Consider the following 22,808-nt stretch of genomic DNA (forward strand, 5'->3'; position numbering starts at 1 on the left):
CTAAATAGGGCTGTGCGTCTGATGTCTCTTCCCTGCACTGTGAAAGGAGAGAAGGAGTCATGTCAAAAGAGTGCTCCAGGGATGTGTCTTTCCTCCACAATGCTGGCTCCACCTCCTGTGGGGCGTCTGATGTTTCTGCCCTGCACTGTGAAATGAAAGAAGGAGTCATGTAAACAGAGTGCTCCAGAACTGGTTTGGACTAGGCAAAGGCCCCTCTTCCCTCAGTGGACAAAGGATTTTGGGTTATAAGTATTGGGACCCTGATCCCAAGAATTTAGATCAGTTTTGGGCTACAAGAAGAAACCTCTGCAGAGGAGAGGAACCTTAAGAAACTGAGGAGAGACTATCCCTGAGCTGAAATGCTGTTTGGGGAATTGGCCTTCACTGGTTGCCTGACTGCCAAAGAAAGGAGAAAGGACTTTGTGTGCACTTTATTCAACTTGTGAAGGATCTCCAAGGGCTTGAGAAAAGAGCTTGCCTCCTGCTGAAGTCTCAGGGACAACAGATTTCAACCCTCAGCTCCCCAAGAGTTCTTTGGAAGTGCCTGCTGCTGTTTTGGCCTTCTGAGGGACTGCGTGTCGCAAGGAGTTGGAAGCGTGACTCATGAGGGAGAAGCGTGGTGCCATCGCAGCCACTGCCATCACATCGTGGATGTCACAGCTGTAGCTGATGCATTGCACCACATCTCAAGAAACGTCCCGCAACCCAGAAGAAGCGGATCGCCGTCGCAGCCGCTGCTTTCGCATTGTGATTGTCGCCTCTGTAGCTGTCGCATTGCACTGCATCAAGAGAAGCTTCTCGCAACGAGGAAGAAACGTGTCACTGTCGCAGCTGCTGCCGTCGCATCGAGGATGTCGCCGCTGTAGCTGTCGCATTGCACCGCATCAAGAAAAGCACCTAGCATCCAGGGAGAAGTGTGCTGCCGTCGGAGCTGTTGTTGTCGCATCACTGAACAAGGGTGTCGCCGCTGCAGTTGTCGCATCGAGCGGAAGTGTCTCACATCGTCGGAGAAAAGTGTCGCCGCCAAAGCCACTGTTGTCGCATTACTGAACAAGGGTGTTGCCGCTGCAGCTGACGTTTCGAGCCAAGACTTCTTGCAACCTCGGAGAATCGTGCTGCATCAGGAAGAACTTGACATCTTTATTTTTTGCACCGGATCTATGCTGCATTTCCATCTCGCAACATTTTCGTTGCCCCACGTGTCGCATCTTAAGGTACATTGACTCAAAGTGTCGCATTTTAGGAACTAAAGAGAACTAAGCTAAGCCTACCATTTTAAAGTATAGTATTGTAGATTTTTGTCGTTTGTGATCTTGTGTTAAGACTATATAAAGAATACTTATTTTTAAAATACAACTTGTGTGGTGTCCCTCTGTATTGCTGTCACTTGACTTCTGTATGTGTTCACAAATGCTTTACACACTGCCTCTGAGATAAGCCTGTCTGCTTGTGCCAAGCTACCAAGGGGGTGAGCAGGGGTTATTTTAGGAGTGTACCCCCTTACCCTGACTAAAGGCAAGGGTCCCTATTTGTCACAAGTACCTACACATTGCCAACTAGAGACCCCCAAATCTAACATGCACAATTTAACTAACTGCTTTAATTAGCAAGCTTACTAGCACCTCTGCTTCTCCAACTCTTGACCATTGGTGAGGGCCAGGGCGCAGGGAGAAAATACTTTGTGCAGTGTCAGCATCCATCACTATCTGTAACCCATGTCATGACACAGGAGACTGAGCCTGCAAATTCCTTTCCACCTGCACTGCAACTGGTGGACATGAGAAGTAGAGAAAGCATACTGGCTCCTCTGCAAGTGTTTCCGCAAGTGCAGTGTTGCATGAGTGGACTAGGCTATGCATGCTGTGTATCCTACACTACTCTCAGAAGAGTGGAACAGGTGCCCCACATGAGGACCGAGGACACCTTCAGAAAAAAAAGAAGCAGCTAGGAGATTTTTTACCAAAAAGCCAAGAAAGTCAGCCTGCTGCTGGATAAAAGAGAATACTGCAGCTTGCTGAATCTCCTCATTGGGATTCGCATTTGTGGGAGAAAAATCCATATTGGTTTAGGAGGTGCACGTGGAGGTGAAGGTCCAATACCAATTCATGTCTGTGGGGATTCCAAGGAGAGTGGCAATCACCCATGGAAGCCTTATTTTAAATTGAAATATAACAACTAAAGTTTCCCAAGAAGTAGGAAGAATGATGGCAGGATATGACACACACAAAATATTTATTCTACTAACAGATGCACAAATGCAAAATTCAGCACACCAAAAGCAATTTCTTTGTGTCTTGTTAGAGCCAAAGGAATCATAATGAGATTGTTAATATTCTACAGCTTGATGTACCGCCAGGCCTCATGGAAATGGCCCTACACAGGGAGAGAGCTCTGTTGGGTGTGCCCTTCTGCTGGACACTGGAATTGGAGGCAGTTCCCATGGACTATTGGAAGGAGGAACCCCCTGACTGCCATTTGAATTAAGGACTCTGACTCTGATTGACCCCGGGACCAGCGGAACATGCCCTGGAACCAGGGAAACTGGTCCGCTTATGCCTCCTGAGAACCAGTTGGAGGAAAGGCTGGGCATCTAAGCAAGGAAGGAGAGAAGCCAAAAGGAAACGTAGAGAGAAAGAGTGGCGCAGGGACCCAGTACAATCATCCCCTGCAAAGTTCATCACCTTTTATGGTAAGGAGGCCTAAGGAAGGTTCTTCAGTTGGCTAGGGATCACCACCAGGAGCAAAAAAAGACCAAAAGCAAGCAAAACGGCCAACAGGGTCTGAGATATTGGCCCCCTACCACCAATTGAAGCGGGGAAGCGTCCCCGCACCTGCATGAATGCCGAGACTGCTGGGTGCATTGTCGCACTCCCCCATCATGAGAGAGCGAAGGTGCCAAGGACACCATCCCTAGGCCTCGGGAAGAGGACCTAGTGGGGAGCGTAGTCGCACTCCCCTAACAAATGAGGGAAGGGTCCCATGGTCTCATCCCCGGTCTTGAGACGAAAGCAAGGTGAGGGAGTGTCATCATGATTCCCTCACAAGAGCACTGATGGACCAAGGATTCGCACATTAAGTGACTTGCTTGTAATCATGAACCTCGAATAACCCTAATTAACTAATCAACCTGTTTGTCTCACTAATTTGCCCCTTGAATGACATTTGGGTGTCCGAGTGGCGCTTGCCTATGTGTCTATTAACCGTAATACGCTTGCATTCTAAAGATGGCCACTGCTATGCGGGAATTTAGACTGTGCATGCGTCGGTCATACCCATGTGACGTGACGTACTCGCAGTTCTGGAGGGAAAGTGTTTGCTCATGCGCAATACAGCTAACATGGTTGCTTTGAGTTCTCACATGCTTTAAGCTTGCATTGCCGCTTTCGCAAAGCTGTCTGTTCTGCCTAAACCATAATGCTATAGTTTATATCACAGTAATGGGTGCAGTACAGTGATTCATGGTATACAGTGTAATCATTTATTTCTATGTTCTAAATTGTTTTCTTTTGCTTTTCATGTATCGTTTCCTTTTTGGCCTGGGAGGTGCTTATTACTCCATAATGGAAGTCCCTACTGCGCAGGTCTGGATGCGGAGAGAGAAAAACTCTGCAGCAGTGGAAACCAGCCAGAGGCAGCCCCAGCCAAGATGCTCCTGGGAACCAACCTGCGTCCTAGCTGAACGAAGCTGAACTGTACAACATTTGATACAATTGTACATGAATATTGTATTCACTATTGTTCACCGAAAAACATATGTCATGGGAAGATAGAAAATAAGGGGTGGGTACAGAGATTGAATATTAGGCCTGAGAAAGTCTAAATTTTAGGTGGTGTGATGACCTAACCTCCTCCTTTGTCCAATCAAAATTGGGGATCCTTACACTTGCAACATCGGGGGGTGGTACACTGACCCGAAAAACAGTATAACTAGCGTAGGTTTAGCTAGAAAAATTGTCCGACTTGTCCGTATAGCTGACCTGTCACTGACCCAATGCACTCTATAGGTGACTGAACTCAGAGAGCTGCGAAGCACTCTGTTGGGAGGTTCGAGAAACCCATTCGGGGTTTATGCAGACTTAGAAGTGCTGGCGAAGCACTTTGCTGGGAGGTTCGAGAACCCAATCGGGGTTATTGGCAGATTCCTTGCAGAGAGGGAGTAGCGCAGGGGTTGCAACCGAAGCTGCGGGTGTTGGTCGTACCCTTTGGTGAACCCGGTCCTGATCCAAATTCTGGGGTTATCCTGTCCTGACTGTCCGTGAGCTGTACCTGCTCGCCTACTGGCACCTAAGTCCTTGAGGGTCTTTTCCCGTCTTCTCCAATCTGGCCCGTGGGCCGTGGCCAGGGTTGGTCTTCACTCTATCCTAGATAAATATAAAGTATGTGTGGGTGATTGCTTATCAATATTTGCATTTCTAATTCTCGAATATTGCAAAGCATAATTGCATATGCTCCCTGTTTCCTTTATCCCTTTATAAATGAGATTTTCATGCATTAATCGTTTATTAGCATGTTCCACTTTTTACCTTACCTTTAGTTAATGCAAAATCGTTTCTATCTTAAGTATATGTTCCTTATCTTACTCTCCCTCTAGGAGGTATACTGATTTGAATAGTATGTTCCAATCTTACCTACCCTTTAGTATTTGAGCTAAATTAAATCTCGAATTTCAATAAAGTTTCTTTGACTGCTCTAAAGACTTTTTGAATATAGCATGTTCCCTTTCTTTACCCTCCTTTAATCAGGTTGCAAGAGGTTGTTATCTAAATATAGCATGTTCCTTGTTTTTACCTAGCCTTCAATTTAAAGTTCTAGATGCTAAGCATACTCTGTCTTATTCATAGCTACATATTGTTTCTGATTTTAGTTATTGATAGCCTTATCACATTTAACTTTCTGCTCATGACATATGATGATGATGATTAGATAAAGCTTTGAACCTTCCCAGAGTCTGTGGTTATTTCATATTTCTCAAATGTTTATAAATGTTTTTGACTACCTAATATTTCGACTTGACTCCCTGATCCTAGGTGATTAGGTTCCTAGTATCTATACTGCTAGGATATAGATATAGGAATTAGTAGTATAGAGAATCTCAAGATATACTGATAGTAGAGCGTGTGTTACCCAGGGTAAATAATGCAGGGAAATTAATATTATGGGCCCAGGTGAGCAATTAGTGAAAATATCCTAGCGTGCTCTATCAGCACATACGGGCCTATTACCCCTTCCCTGGGCCCCAAAAATTGAAGGAGACTGGGGAGCACCACCACTCTCCGCCGCATGTTTGGCCAATTGATGACCATGACTGAAAGGAGGGCTGTGGCAACAATTGATCGACAGAATGCTGAATGAATCAAACCTTCACCTTGTCAAGACATCAGGGTTAAATCCATCATTCTATTGTTCAGTACGCAACCCCAGTGTACCCCAAGCCATATGCAAATCAGTCTTGAATCTATTCCTCATTGGAACTGCCAAGCCAAGTCCTCCCTGGACTGGAAACAAGCATCCTGGAACTGGTTTTGTGGTAACACTCCTCATCAGCCAAGCTAGCTTGAATCCAGTAACACAGCGAGCAAGGAACCCGCATCTGGGCATACCCATTCCCACTTAGGACGAAAAGTGCTGTAGCAAGAATTGTTGGACGGAATGCTGAATTAATCAAACATTCATCCCCAGGCAAGAGCTCTGGGTTAAATCAATTACTCTTTTGCTCACTAGACCACCCTAGTGTGGGCCCAGTCAAATGCAAATCAGTGTTGACCCTGTTGCTCCTGGGAATAGTTCAGCCTGAACTGACAAGCCAGGTCATCCCTGGACTGGAACAAGCATCTTGGAACCAGATTCGGGGTAACACCCCTTATCAGATAAGCTAGCTTGAATCCAGAGGCACAGCGAGCAAGGGACCCATGCAAGGGCATACCCATCCCACTTATAGTGAGAAATCACACAACTAATGACCCATTTTCTGGGATTTTCCACCCCCTCTTTAGAAAGCCCTGCACAAGGTAGAGCCATTGAAAACACTGCAATATGCTGGACCCAAGGATGGATGGACCCCAAGTAAATGAATAAAATACTGTGTGGAGTAGAGTCCAAATAGAACAGTATGTCCTGGGTGCTGCACAGCCACTGCTGCTGGACAGAAATGGATTGATGATGTAGTTACAGGAGAAGCCTTGTCAACAGGCTGGGAGAAGCTAAAGAGCAGGATGATTGCTGGAGTGCAGCAGGGGAGTTTTCTCCACTCTACTTAGTTTCAACTGCCTGAAAAGGGTGAGTTAGAGAAAGAGTTCCACTTAGAAGACTCAAGTAGTATAAAGGGCTTCATTTATTAGGTTTTGCCATAGGGTAATGCTGCAGGCCTTCCTGCTGCGCTGCCCTATCAGAGACAACACATTCCTGTCTTGTTCCCCTGTGCCGGCGCACAATATTCTGTTGTGTGCCAACTTAGGCACCTCTGTACCATGGTGCAAGGGTGTCTGCGTTGCCAGGATGATTATTTTTGAGCAGGAAGGGAAACTTTCCTGCACAAAAACAATTACAAGAGGTTTTTCCCTCTTACTATGTGTTCTGCAGAATGCAACACACATAAAAAAAGGAAAAACGAGGCGAAATAAAGATATTTCTCCTTGTTGGACCTCCCTTACGCTTCCCCAGGGGAGGTATATGCTTTTGGCACTCCCTTAGATTTACGATTTCTCTTAAACCTGGGCCAGTGTCAAAAAGCCATGGAGGTTGTTGGGACCACCCCCAGCAACACCCATTGCATATCCCTTTAACACAGAAAGCTGTGTTAAAGGGAATGATATTTATGAGGCAGCATTAAGCAAAAGAAGTGGCCTAGTAATGCCTCATAAAAATGGAGCAGGCTCCTGCACCATGGAACATCAAAAAAGTAACATTCCGGCAGTGCAGTATTCAATGTATAACAGGGTTGAAAGCTAAATCATTCTCTTTTGTGGCTGCACGCACTCTGAGCATGGTTGTGGTGATCGAGTTCAAGAGTTAAGTCAGTCACTCTGGTCAATCAGTTAGGTATGCATTTAGAACCTGACAGATTGACCATAGTGACTGACTCAGCTGTATATCCCATTGAAGACTAAATATTTATACAGTGGTTCCAAGTAGAATTACCAGGACCCCAGAGGTCCTCCATAAACCAGAAGCCTTCCTTAACACATAAAAGCTTGAAATATCTGAAAGTCTTGAAAAAGCACCAGTCCTGTTCGCCAGAAGAAACAAAACATTGTCTAATTTGCTGTGCATCCCAAAAATTAAAATCTTCTTGAACTTCCAAGTATTTTTATTTGATTGCTTGGAATCAACATAGTGTAATTTAAGGCTGGCTCGCATTTGTAATCATAACAGAGATGTGCATGGTAAATTGCAAAATACATCAGACAAGACTATTAAAGTACTACAATGTATGGCTGTCTATGACTCTGCAAAATCAATGGGCATTATACTTGACAAGAATCCTAACATGTAGAAACACATCAGTACCTCTACAAAATCAGCAAATCATCAAACCATCATTTTAAGTAATTTAAAAATTCCCCCACATACCGACTTTAAACATGCTATACAAGCCTTAGTGATTTCCAGGTTGAAATTTGGTAGTACAACTCTATCTGGACTACTAAGATCCAAACTTTCTACTCTAAGGGCCTCCATCAACTCTGCCGCTAGACTCATCACTGGCTCAAAAAGATACAACAACGTCACTCCGGATCTCAAATCCCTCAATTGGCTCCAATACGAATCAATTCAATTCAAAATCTTTATTCGAATTTTTTGCAAATTCATAAAAGCAATACAGACAATCCCAGATCAAATAACATAGTTACAGTAATTAAAACAGCAATATTAAAAAAAACAATTTATAAATGTAGGTCTCAGATTTACTAAGGGTTTACCATTGTTTTGCGAACATGGGTAATGACTCTAAGAAAAGTGCTAGTGCCTGAATATCAACTCTTCATTTTTCAAAGTCAACAACATCAAATTTGATTCCTCCAAAGAAAGTGGTCTGTGCTTTTTAAAATACGGTACTAAAAACCATTTAAAATATTTTTGATAAAATTTACAAAAGAAAAAGAAATGTAAATCAGTTTGCGGGCTCGTGTCATCACATGGGCACATTATTTCCAGATTTTAAAAAGGTATAGCCTAGTGGAAAACATAACAAGAATCTCACAGTCCCTGCCCTGAGGCGGAAAAGCAAAGATCTTTCCCACTTTGTCAATGGAAGCGTAAGATACAAAGGGATTGATTGTATATACAGATCTTTGTTCACATAAGCCTGGATTGTAGGTTTAATTAATTCTCTTGCCGATCTTTCTTCTCTATAAAGTGCGTACAGTGCAGATTTTAAATCATTTTTATCTTTGGGGTTGATTTTACTTGGGTCAAGGAAAAGGTGCCCTTTGCCTACACTACTCAATTTTTTGAACACTCCAGAGAGCCAGGGGATTCGAATCAAGAATACAGCAATATTTTGCCTGCATGACACATAAAGCCCTCCACAACAAAGCCCCTAACTATCTCGTCCAGAAGCTCAAACTCTCTGGCGGTTCCAGAGCATCCAGAAATTCCAACACCTTTCTTCTGAAACATCAGAGATTCCACAAGAAGAAAACTTACAACCGTGCCTTCTGTGGGATTGCCCCAAGAATCTGGAACTCTACCTCTTGAAATTAGAACAAATCCCTCAAACATATCATTCAAGAATAAAGTCAAAGAATTCCTTATGAACAACTTTCTTCCCCAGATCACATGACTCTAATCTCCTCAGTTGTTCACATGACTAATTATCACTGGCTACCTAATGCGCTCTACTGTGCAGTCCCAATTTTACCCGCTGCTTTCAACACTGCCTGAATATTTGCATTGGCCAAACTCTGACAATATGTTGTTGTTATTGATGGAGCTATGTTATTTTTGTTTTTTCAGTGAATTTGTAGTGAATGTGATATTACTGCTTTCACTAATCTGCATGCTCTAATTATGTAACGCGCTCTGATAACCGCAAGCGCTATAAAAAATGTATTAAAAAACCAATAAAATGGCTCTAGCCTTACAACCAAAATATGGCTGCACAGTAATTGGTCTTTGAACTTCAGACGGGGCTCCCCAGGCCTTCCTTCCAAACTGAGACATGGGTTTACAGGGGCAGCCTAGTGCACTGTCCCTGCACTTCCGATATGGCAGCACTGTGCCCTGTCTACCTTGATTTAGATTTCCAGCGCTGTGTCCCTTCACCAAGGACATAGCAATGGAGAGCACCCCAGTTATGACAGGTCAGTATTCTTGTCTGCACCACAACTACAGATTTGTTCCGATCTGTTCCTGCACTCTGAAAATGGATGCAGAGTGCTCTCTTGCTGCACTCCAGACATAAGTGTACAATCGTGTGACTGAACCCCCAATAAGGCTTTGAAACCTTGGTGCCTTAGAAAAGTTATGGCTGAACAAAACTATGGGTCAGCACCCTAGATATGTACACAAATGGATTTCTGTTTTACCATCAAATACAGCAGTAAAAGGCACTGAATCTTTATCCCAGATGTTGATGCACAATATTCTGCATCCCGAATCACAGGTATGACAATAGATCACATGACTATGTCCCTGTCCTTCTTATGTGTCTCCACAGGACTCCGATTGGCAGCTCAGACAAATGCAATAAGATTCTTCAATTAAGAGTGAGTAGATGTCACTGACTGACACAGCAGCAGTGTGGTAAGAACTGTGAGTTACGTGCTCCAATGAACAAAGTTGGATGCAATGAGAGAAATGCATATTTTGATGCCTCAGTCTTCTTCAAAACATGTTCTGTTGTGATGTGTGTAGCCAGAAATATATTATTTACCACCAGTGAGGGTGTTACATGTGAACCGCCTAAAACCCACATTGAGAGGTCTGATGTGACCATGCTTCTGGCTACGGATGCTTTAATGGAAGAGGAAAGTGACCCTCTCCCTACCCTCCTGGCAGCAAAGGAGCAAGAAAGGTCAGTGGATGTTGTGGTCTTCTCGCCCACCATGACCCCAGAACAGCAGAGGGACTGTCACCAGGTGTTGGGTCAGTTTACATCCCTGTTCTCCCTGACCCCAGGTGTCACCAATTGGTGCCTCCATGATGTGAACACTGGAGATAGTCTACCTGTGAAGCAGAAATTCTTCAGGGTAGCTGACAAGGTCAGGACCAGCATCAAGGAAGAGGTTTCCAAGATGCTGGTGTTGGGGGTAAATGAGCCCTCCAGCAGCCCCTGGACTAGCCCAGTGGTTTTAGTACCAAAATCTGCTGCGCCCGGTGCCACTCCAGAACTCTGGTTTTGTGTGGACTACCGTGGGCTCAATGTGGTCACCAAGACTGACACACACCCCATCCCCAGAGCTGATGAGCTTGTGATTTGGTTGGGCGCTGCCCAGTACCTCAGTGCATTTGACTTAACATCTGGCTACTGGCAAACTGCTTTAACTGAGGGGGCCAGGAGAGGTCTGCGTTTTCAACGCCAGTTCCGTGACATGCCCTTTGGGTTGGAAAACGCCCCTGCCATGTTCTAGAGACTGGTCAACCAGGTACTCTCCGGGCTGTAGGAATTCAGTGCCGCATACCTGGATGTTACAGCTGTGTTCAGCTCCAAGAGGGAAGAACACTTGTAACACCTCTGTGAAGTGTTGAAGGCTCTGCCAAGGGCAGGCCTCACTATCAAGGACAGTAAGTGCCACATAGGGCAGAGATCTGTTGTGTACTTGGGACACCAGGTAGGGAGCGGCCAGGCGGCACCCCTACAGGTGAAGATTGATACCAGTCTGGCTTCGGAGTCCCCCAAGACCCAGACAGAGGTGAGAGCCTTTTTAGGCCTCACCAGGTATTACCGAAGGTTTGTCAAGGGATATGGCGCCATTGTTGCCCCTTGACAGAGCTGACTTCAAGGAAGCAGCCAAGGAGAGTGAATTGGACCGACGCCTGTCAAAATACTTTTGATGCCCTGAAGACTGCCATGTGCACAGCACCCATGCTCAAGGCACCTGATATCTCCAGTGAGTTTGTAGTACAGAGAGACGCTTCAGAGCATGGTGTGGGAGCAGTACTCTCACAGATCAACGACGAAGGCTTGGACCAACCTGTAACCTTCATTACTAGGAGGCTACTTCCCAGGGAACAGAGGTGGAGTGAGATTGAAAGGGAAGCTTTTGCTGTGGTCTGGGCTCGGAAGAAGCTGAGGCCCTACTTGTTTGGGACTCACTTCCGGGTTCAGACAGACCACAGGCCGCTCAGTTGGTTGATGCAAATGAGGGGTGAGAACCCAAAACTGTTGAGGTGGTCCATCTCCCTACAGGGAATGGTGAAACACCGCCCTGGTACAGAAGACGCCAACACTGATGTTCTGTCCACGTTTTTCCGCCTTAGCGATGAGAACTCCCAAGAGGGTGGGTAGGTCTCCCCACTTTCAGCTGGAGGGGTCACGTGTTAGACCTGGCATCTTTGGCTTGGTTTCCCCTGACTTTTTGCCTCTACCTCCTGTATTTTTGACACTGTGCTGGATTTTATTTTTGCTGGTTTCGATGCTTTGGGCACTTTGCCTCTGCTGATCAGTGTCAAAGTGCAAGTGCTCCCTGAGTAAATTGTTATTGTGATTGGACCTCCATGATTGGCATATTTGTTTTACCAGTAAGGGCCTAGTAAAGTGCACTGAGTGTGCCAGGGCCGGTAATTCAAATGCTACTAGCGGGCCTGCAGCACTGATTGTGCCACCCACACAAGTAGCTCTAAAATGGTGTCTCAGGCCTGCCACCGCAGTGCCTGTGGGCAGTTGCTAACTGCCGTGCTGACCTGACCAGTGCCCCCACTGGCCAGGCCTAACCCTTCCCTTTCTGTACACATTGTACACCCCATAGAAGGCCCAAGGTACCCCCCCCCCCTGGGCAGGGTGAGGTATATGTGGAAGGTAGGGCATGTCCTGATGTAGGTGACATGCCCTGATAGTGAAATACTGCCAATTTCGTTTTTCACTATTGAGAGGGCTATCTTGCCAATAGGCTATAATGGGAAATGCTGTGTATAATGTCTACCTGCATATCTTCCCATAGGAGCGATTTAGACAAATAAAGTCTGGTATTCCTGAACTCAGAATTTTATAACCTATCTTTTAGGAAGGGTGGTTTTTAAATCCTGTGTTTCAGAACAACACATTTAGAAAGTGGGTGTTCTCTTGTCTGACCTTTCTGTGTGCCGTGGCCTGTTTGTGAATTGACTGTCTGGTTTGTGAGTGACAGGGGCTGGGGAGCCCTCAGAAGGCTGGATGAGTCAGCTCTAGGCTGCATAGCTGCATCTGCATCTTGAGTGGTGTGAGGAGATAGCACCTGGGCCTGAATAGGGCTTTGCCTGCCTTTCACAATGCAGGCTCCACCTCCTGCTGGGGGGCTGATGACCCTGCCCCTCTCTCTGAAAGGAAAGAAGAAGTCAGGAAAACAAAGTGCTCCAGGACTGACCAGAATTGGTTCTGACTAAGCCAAGGCCTCTCTGCCCTTAGAGTACAAAGGAAAGACTGGTATAAAAAGGGCTACCCAGACTACAGAAAATTAGGTCATCCTGGAATCAAGAAGGAACCTCTGCCAAGGAGAAAGCTGGAAGACTGAAGAGGAAGGACTGTCCTACTGTGTGTTTGTGGGCTGATATGCAGTTGCTTTGCTGCCAAGGAGAGGGGAAGGACTTTGCTGTTGCTGTGTTCCCTTGCTTGAAGAGATCTCCAAAGGCCTGAGGAGAGCTGGCCTCCTGTGAAGAAGTCCCAGGAACAAAAGGACTTCACCCTCAGCTTCCCCCTAAACTCTGCTGTATGAGTTCTGCCCTTCCTAAAGTGCTTGATTCAAATCTGGAAGTTGTGCCTGCTGTTGGGGAGCTGGACAAGAAGAAAAGAAGAAGATCTGCAATTTTCGCGCATCGCTCGCTTGCGGAGCACATCCCCGACAGTGCAAGCAAATTCCTGCCACCACAGAGATCGAGATTGTCGCAGCGCCTGTTGCCGCTGCAAGAACCGACGCATCATTCGCTTGTGGAACGCATCGCCCCGGTGCGGGAAGATTCCTGTCACTGCGAGTATCTTCGCAGAGCCTGTCGTCGCTGGGTGAGATCGCCGCACCGCTTGCTTGCAGACCGCATCACGTCGATGTGAACATCGTCGCAGAGCCATTGCATCGAGTGGCTGCGAGAGGAGAAGATCGAAGCTGCGCTGCTCATCGCTGCCACACCTGAGATTGTCGCCATCTTGAAGATCGTCGCATCGTGCCTGTGCAAGATGCTTCCTACCGAATGTGCGCACTGGAATCCATGCAAAGTATTGCATCCCTCCCCATACAGACCGGATTCATCGCAACACGCCCTCTGCGTTCAGCGGGGCTGTCGCATCGCCTCCCCAGGGTATCAAGAGTGACGCATCGCTTGTTTTTCTACACTGCAGCGTCCATTTGGAACTTTAGTCACATCTACAGGTACTTTGGGGCTAAATGTGACGCAACTGTGGATTATTTTGATGCAAACCCTAGAACTCTTTTAAAATCATATTCTTGAACTGTGTATGTTGGATTTTTGTCGTTTTGGTCTTGTGCAGTTTTGATAAAGATACTTTCTTTTTCTAAACTGGTGTGGAGTCCATTTTTGTTGTTTTCACTGTGTTATTGTGAGTGTTGGTACAACTACTTTTCACATTGCCTATGATAAGCCTATCTGCTTGTGCCAAAGCTACCAAGTCGGTGAGCAGGGGTGATCTAAAGAGTGTATCATCCTTACCCTGACTCGAAGCAAGGGTCATAATTTGGACAGTGGTACCTACCTCTGCCAACTAGAGACCCCCGATCTAACACAGGGCAAAGCTCTAGATTGGTTGGGGTCCTTCCTGGAGAGAGGTCCTTCCGGGTTATGAACGCCAACCTCTTCTCTGATACAACACATTTGACTTGTGGTGTGCGACAGGGCTTATCGCTAAGTCCCACGTTGTTTAATATTTAGATGCGGCCATTGGCGGACATAGTTCAGGGATACAGCATCTCCGTGATCTCATATGCTGACGACACCCAGCTGGTGGTGTCTTGTCTTGAACAAGTGGTTAAATTGATGACAGGGAGCTGTCTGAAATTAAACAGAGACAAAACCAAACTGATGGTCCGTGGTAACATAGGGGTACCCAGGCCTCTAGTCAGCTGGCCAAGCTGCCTATGGATCGCTCCAGCCCCAGTACTACTATTAAGAATCTCAGCTTCTGGATGGATAAGGAGCTGACCATGGAGTCCCAAGCAAGGAAGGTGGTAGGCAAATGCTTTGGGTTGTTAAGAATGCTCTGCAAGATCCTAGAACTAATACCCACACCGCTTAGGAAAACAGTCATACATTCCCTGGTCACGTCACGCATGGACTGCGGTAACTTGCTCCTTCTGGGTGCACCGAAATATGTCAGTAACAAGTTACAGTTAGTCCACAATGCAGTAGCAAGACTTCTGTGTCAAATTCCAATGCGGGAATCAGTGTGGAAACATCCGAGACAGTTACACTGGCTCCCGATTGAGGAGAGAATACATTTTAAAGCACTCTGCCTGACGCATAGAGCCATAAACAACAAAGGGCCTAGTAAGATAAGAAATCTGGTAGACCTATACCTCCCCAATAGATGCCTGAGGCCAGGCTCTGAGCGCCTGTTAAAAACTACCACAATAAAAAGGGCCAGATGAGGTGGAAGAGCCTTTTTCCCCCTGGCGCCCAAGCTAATGAACTCACTTCCACAGGAGATTAGATTCAAAGGGCCATATGTAGGTAATTGCCAAATACCGAATACTTAACACCGAATTTTACCGATTTGGTATTAAGAATTCGGTATTTGTGATGTAGGTAAATATTCAGTGAAAAATACTGAATCGGAATATTCCTTATTACCGATTTGGTAATACCTATTCGGTAATAAGGAATACCTACCCATTCATTCCTATGAGCTTGGAGGCCAATAGGAATGAATGTGAAGACAATCGTTATTACAGATTTGGTATTACAGAATCGGTAATACCGAGAGGAATTTCAAGGGTCCCAGGGTATCCAAAGATCACCCTGTTGCACCCCTGAAATGTGCATGTGTGCACTAGTGTCACACATTCATGCCCATGTGCCACATGGCACATAAAAAACAAGCAAGAAAGTGCTTTTTTTAATTAATTCGATAATTACCACCAACTTGAAGTTGGAGGTAATTTCCGATTCCTAAAGGCATAAAAGCACTCTTTTAAGTGCTACCTACATTGCATTTAAGAAATCGGTATTACAGATACTTTGCCCTGTGATGAAGCCTGCTGATAGACTACAGGTAGTCAGTTGGAACATTCAGGGGGGCACTAGATAAAATAGGTGAGGTCCTGCGACAGGCCAAACGCGCCCCCAGCTGATATCCTTTTACTGCAGGAGAACGATCTTATGGATACCAAGGCGTTATGTCTCGCCTGCTTTGGTTATATTCAAATTTTTCATGCGGGGTTTACCAGAGGCTCCCATGGGGTGGCAGTCCAAATTAATCACAGAGTCCCATATATACATTCCAAAACGTGTTCTGACCCTCACAGTAGGTATAATATTGTAACTGGTTCACTACTTGTAGAATCCATTACGTTGGGCAGGATCTATGCCCCCCCTGCTTCTGATTCATTTGTAGAACACCTGATGAAGACGTTACTGGAGATACCCATGGGTCTCTCTATGATAGGTGGGGACTGGAATGACGTAGTGAATGTAGTGCAAGATAGGTGAAGACTGTGCGCCGCACCAGAGATACTAAGAGATACATGTCTGCAGACGCTGGTGGAGGACATGGGATGGTTGGACACATGGAGACATATGCACCCGACCGCGCAAAGCTATACACATTATTCGGCAGTCCATGACTCTTTCTCCCGGTTAGATTATATATTTATACCAAACACATTTTGTTTCCAAATCGCTGCGACAGCTACATTGCCTATGGGGTTTTCAGGTCACTCTCCAGTGGTCCTGACGTTGCGTCGGGCTTGGCCCCTCTTTCGATGGTGCCTGTCACTGTGGCATCTTCAGGACTCGCAATATAAATGGCATTTATGTCAGACAATTTCGGATTATTTTGCTGATAATCTAGGCACAGTGAGTTCCACAGCAACTATTTGGGAGGCTATGAAGCCCACCATTAGGGGTGCGAATATTGCATATTGCGCCAGTCAACTGAAGAAACGTGGGAGGCGTTGCTTCAGAATGAGGCATAGCTGTTGGAACTGGAGCGTGGTTGTAGAGGTATGGATGGTGGGCAGGCGTGTTGCCAACTTCTTCTTCTATGCTGACACATTGCCTGGTGAGGCCGGTCAGGCTTGGCTGGCCTCTCACAGTAGAATTTACCAATGGGGCAATAATTCTAGTTCCCTTTTACACCGTTTCTGCCAGCGGGATCTCCACCCTATCAGTATACCAGGTATTCTTGGCAAAGACGGCGACCACTCCGAGATCCTACTCAAATTGCTTCAAGCTTTGCAATATACTATGTAGAGCTGTATGCCCCTAATGACGCCCTGCCGGAACCCTTGATTCTCCAATATTATGGAACTACTAGCATCATGGGTTCGAATTGATGCGCTGGTGAGGGGCTTTAAATGGCCGGGGTGGTGTTTCAGTTTGGATCGCCCTTTATGCGGACAATGTCCTTTTTTTCTTAATGGATCCACATTGGACGGGACCCTGTATTATCCGCATCATGCAGATTTTCGTTCAACATTCGGGCAATTATATGAACGCTAAAAAATCAATTCTGTGTCCCATCGGTTGTGGCTCAGATATAGGCATTTGGACAGCGGAAGTAACACTGGCCACAACAGGATTGAAATACCTCAGGGTTTACATCTCGACCACTCAATTGGTGTCATGGAATAAGAACATTGCCCCCATCTGGGCACGCACAAAAATGGAGATGGAGTCTTGGGCACGTATACCCCTCTCCATAGTGGGTAGATCAGCAATATTCAAAATGGTGTCTCTCCCTCGTCTTCTCTACCAACTGCAGAACCACACTTTTCTAATAGCTATCTCCTGGTTCAAGCAGCTAAACTCCAGGCTGGGCCACTTTCAGTGGCATGATCAGGCCGCTAGAGTACCACTTAACACGTGCTTTCAGCCAACTTATTGTGGAGGTATAGCGACCCCTGATATTCAATCCTATTATGCAGCATCCCACCTCTTGGTTTTAAACGACTGGTGGTATGGAATTAGCACTGGCCCGGCCTATCGGTGGAGAGATGGCTTATGGGAGATGTGTTGCCCCACTAGCTACTGTATACGCCAAAGCGCTACAGAATCTTGCCCCGGCCATGCGTGTGGTGTTCTGAGTGTGGAATGAATCCCTGCGCAAGATGGCATGGTGGAGGATGTTGACAAGGGAAGCCCCTCTTTGGCAGAGTGGCCTTAGGCCGCAAGTATCCGCATTAGTAGGGTTTAAACAATGGGACAACATAGATGTTTCCAGGCTGGGTAATGTCATGCAGGGTACCACAATGAGATCCTTCCAGGAATTCAGAAATTAATATGCATACCCCCACATGCATCAAGCTTTTTTGGAGTCGCAAACGGTGCGATTCCTTAAAATCGGCCGTTTGCGATTCCAAAAGTGCTTTTTGGGATGCATGAAGCAATTTTAGAAGTCGCAACATTTTTGCGATTTCTAAAATTGCGATTGCTTTTAAGAAATCGCATACTTGCGATTTCTTAAAAGCAATGCATGATTACTTTTAAAATTGCGAAATCGCAATTAGGGGGTCAAATTTACCGAGTGATTGAACCACTCGGTAAATTTGCAAAAAGTGTTTAAAACGCTGAAAATGCATTTTTTTCTACATTCATGTTACGGACACACATGTCCTTAGGACATGTGTGTGTGAAACATGATGCGAAAAATACATTTCAGGGGTGCATGGGGGGGTCCTTTGGACCCCCCCCTTGCACCCATGAAATGCATTAACAAATTGTGATTTTCAAAGTGAAAATCTCAATTTGCTAATGCCTTCCCATTGCTTCCTATGGGCCTTTTGGCCCATAGAGACCAATGGGAATAGCGAATTCGCAAATTGTATTTCGGTAATTTATGCGATTCGGTAAAAATTGCGATTTTTACCGAATTGCATACATTTACCGAAAATATTCATGCATCCCGTTTTGCGAATTCTAAATTGCGAATCGCTATTTTTCGCAATTTAGAATTCGCAAACACCCGGGATGATGCATGTGGCCGATAGACTTTTATAGATACTTGCAATTGAGGCATGCCCTATCCCCATATATTGCACACTTAGACTCTCTTCCGGAGTTCAACCCAATCGAGGCAAAGGTGTTTATGCAGGATTTAGAAGATCATAAAACTGCATAGATCTATCAAACATTAGTGACGAACCTCTCCACGACTTTAGATTCACTTCGGGAGAAATGACAGATGGACTTGGGTCCCCTTGATAGTGACGATTGGATAAAGGCTCTTGAATCCATGAAATGCGCTGGAATTGCATCTCGCCTCTGACTTATCCAGTTTATATATTTACATTGTGCCTATTTTAAAAGATACCGACTGTGGAGAGCGGGCGGATAGATTCCCCTACGTGCCTGGAGGGCTGGCCTTGATTGGGGCATGGGTCAGGAACTGCCTATTTTTAAAGCACAGGATGCCCGCCGAAGCACTTTAAAATATGGAAATGATGGGCTGATTACAGGGGTCTCCCACTGGTTCAGCCCCAGCCACAACTTGCAGAAGTTGAAAACATATAGGGATAAATCACAGGACAATAATGTTGTTACACTGGATCATGACACACATGGATGGGCTTGATGGATATGATCAGGGGTTTGCTATACGGTACAAGACGCAGTTGTTTGTAATGTTAGCGGTGTCATTTGCAGACCCGAATTGCCTATTTCTTTGTGTTACAAATGCTATATAGAAGTCACCTGCTCAGAAATTATTATACTGATTGATTTATACTTTTGCTCCTATGTCACATATGAGATTACTTTATTTGATGACTCAATAAAAAAGAGTTTTGAAAAAAAACTAGCAGTGTGTAGGGGGATATACCCACAGTAAGACTAGCAGATTATGGTGGGAACATCACTACAATTTTAAAATACAAATGTGAATTTCATCCATCAACTCCTATAAAGGTTATCTACTGTTGCACTGTCTATAAAAGGAAAAACCATAATGACAGGCGAATACATCTAGGACACACAGAAATCTTAAGTGCTGTGCACTGGACGGCAATGTGGCAGGCTCCTTCTTTCTCTGTCGCCACATATATAGAAGAAACCATGAGACAGCACAGACAATTACTTGAGCTGTGTCAGCCCTGAGTACCCTGGTTGAAATTTTGTAATCCCTAATGCCCAATTTATAGCATACCGGCTGAATCCATTTCCTCCAGTGTGCATGATTCTGCAGGGAAAAATACAGGACATGATCTACAATTTCCTTAACCTTTGGGCAAAACAGGCAATGTAGGTCAAATGCTGCATCAACATGTGTGGGCCGCCACTTTGTAGTATATGATCAAAGTAGCAAAGTCGCAATTCGGAACTTAATATAAAGTGTCTTAGCACCCAGAGGCTCAATTATGTCCATATAGCTCTCCAGAAGATATGTGTCTAAATTCCCAAAAGGTAGAAATTAGATTACCTGCTCCCACATTCTGGTACAATCTACCATCTATGTGTCTCCAATATCGCTCCTTGAGCATAGGCTTAGAAATGCCACTGGACGTTTCCGGGTGAGCCCACATGTCGCCACACCCAATCTCCTCAAGTGAATTTTAAATATGCCCCAACAAATGAATTCTAGTGGCCTTGGAAAGTTTTGTTGTATCGTCCAAATCCAGCCGATATGGTGGTGATAGGTCTACTGAGGACCAGGTCATCCTCCAGTACAAAAAATGACTGAGTTTTACTACATGGGTAACTGAGCGAATGCCAAGATCTAAGCAAAGTGGTATCAGTGGAGTGCTAGGGGAAAGGTTGGTGAGGAGCCAGAGGAAGCGAATTTCCATCAACTCCAGATCATTAACAATATCATACCCCCCAGAGCTCCCCATTTGCAATTCAGGTGTTATTGGGCGAAAGCTGGCTACCTTCTGAACTCTCAGAAGGCCACCACTTTAATGTTCTAGTTTGAGATTGGACTTATGCATCTGGGGTGACTAGCCAAATTGCATGTTAAGATAAAGCCCCAGGTATTCAAAGGTGTGTACCCGCTCCAAATGGGTACCATTGAGAACTGAATGTGATTTGGCCATCTAGCAGGGGTTCAGTACCATATATGTTGTTGTGCTTGTATTGATCTCCAGCCCTCTCTGTCTGCAGAAGACTCCAAACGGTTCCGGAAGAATTTGGATACCCATTCAGGATCTCAAGACTAGTAACCTGTCATCCGCGAACAGGAGGGCCAGGACTATCCTCTTGGCCAGACACAGGGTGTCATGCTTACAATGTTTTATCATGTGTATAACAAAATCGAAGAGGAGACTAGTATTTTATTTATTTTATTTATTTAATTTTATTTATTTTATTTTATTGATTTAGAAGGTTTTATATTGCTTGAACATGACCCTTGCGGGTATCAGAGCGCTTTACAATGGAGGAAAGATGAACAAAAGAACACAGTATGCCATAAATATGTCCTGCTATACAAACATCGGTTATTAGGGTTAGATAAATTGTTCGTTAACGTTTACTCAGGAGTAGAGACTTTACTTCTTTATTGAAAGAGGCAGTAGAGGGATTCAGTCGGGTTTCTGGGGGCAGTGCATTCCAGTTCCATGGAGTGATTCCAGAGAAGACCCAGTTGTATGTTTTCTTTTTGGCAAATCATTGTGATTTTAGAAGAAGATTGCTGGAACTTCTGGAGGATCTGTTACCACATGAGAGCTCCAGTTTCTGGGCCATATAACTCAGGGTATTGTGATGAAGGGCTTTATAAATCATGCAAGCAAATTTTTGTTGAATTCTTCCTTCGAGTGGTAGTCCATTAAGAGCTCTAAGGTCGGGGGGAATGTGGCAGTTTCTTTTAGCACCCATGAGGAGCATGGCCGCTGAACTGAGGGAGGCTCTTAGAGGGGCCATTGTAGATATGGGAGGTCAGCAGAGAGTTGCACTCCCATAGTCTGGGGATTACTAGTGCTTGTGCTGCCAATTTGAAGTCATTTGCGGAAAGGAAGGATTTTAATTTTCTCATAATATTTATCTGTGGAGAGGTGTGGTGCAGCGGCCAGTGCAGCTGACTTTGGAGCACAAGGTTCACGGTTCGATCCCTGGCTCTGGTGGCAGCTCGACTCAGCACCATGTGACTCTGGGCAATAGCTCACTTAGGACCTGATGTAGGTGGCCCACTACCGGTCTGTAACAGCCGAAATTACTGACCGGTAGTGGGCATTTGAGATGTAGGGGCAACATTGCAGATTTGGTAATTTAAGGAATCAGTAAATTACTGAATTCTTAAAATACCGATTTGGTAAATTACTGAATCCGAAATGTAGGGAGCACTCAAGTCAGTGCTTTTTACATTTAACGATTCGTTATTTACCACCAACTACAACTACAAGTTGGTGGTATATATCAAAAACCTTAGAAAAAGCAATTATTTTGCTTTTCCAACAGTGCGATGTGGCAGACATACATGCCCTTAGAGCATGTATGTGTGCCACATGTGCACCCATGCACTATTCAGGGGTGCAACAGGGTGTCAATGTGACACCCTGCCACCCTTCAAAATGTACCCCCTATTACCGATTCAGTATTTACCGAATCGGTAATACTGAATGGCTTCCCATTCATTCCTTTGGGCATCCAGGCCCATAGGAATGAATGGGAATTACCGAATCGCTAAATACCGATTCTTAATTACCGAATCTTACCAATTCGGTAAAATTATCTACATCCCATTTACCTATTCTTAAATACCGAATCCGTAAAATTCGGTATTTAAGAATAGGCAAATTGAGATTACTTACATCTGGCCCTTAATTCCCACAACAGTCCCCAGCACCTTGAGACCAGAAAGGGTGAGTAGTTAGCGCTTTACAAATACAGATTTTTTTTATCAGTGTGGTTGCTCCCTTTGTTCTGGCACTGTTTAGTTTCCTATCAAGAGTTAATCCCTGCGATTTTGCTGAATTGATATTTGAGGTTGGCAGTTGAGTGCTGTTGTTTAAGTCATTCTTCTATCATCAATGTTTGGTTGAGTGGAGCAATTAGGACGAATTCAGGTGCTTTTCAGTCAGCCAAATCTGTTTTTTGTAGAGTTAAATTGAGGGCTCTGATATCCTCCAGAAAAGTGTGACCTTTAGGTACAGTTGTGTATCGTCTGCGTACATGTGATAGTGGATGTGGGAGGAGCTGGGTATTTCAGTGAGCGGTTCCATGAATAGGTTAAAAAGTATAGGTGAGAGGGAGGATCCCTGCGGGACTACTAATGTGACTGGGGTGTACATGGATAAGGATCGATTGACCTTGAATCTTTGGGATCTATTTTGGAGGAAAGAGTAGATTTAGAACAGATCCTGAGAGGGCCATTCTATATTTCAGGTGGTCCAGAAGATTGTCAAATGCCGAAGATAGGTCGAGCACGATTAGAGGACAGGCTTCATTTTGGTCTTGGATTTTTAGTGCATCATCCACTATGTGGGTCATGGCTGAATCAGTACTGTGCCCTGCGGGAAAGGCGGACTGGTATTGGTTGAGCAGGTTGAATTGGTCAATGTGGTTGCCCAGCTGGA

This window comes from Lissotriton vulgaris, chromosome 8, assembly GCF_964263255.1.
Source record: "Lissotriton vulgaris chromosome 8, aLisVul1.2, whole genome shotgun sequence".
Taxonomy (NCBI): domain Eukaryota; kingdom Metazoa; phylum Chordata; class Amphibia; order Caudata; family Salamandridae; genus Lissotriton; species Lissotriton vulgaris.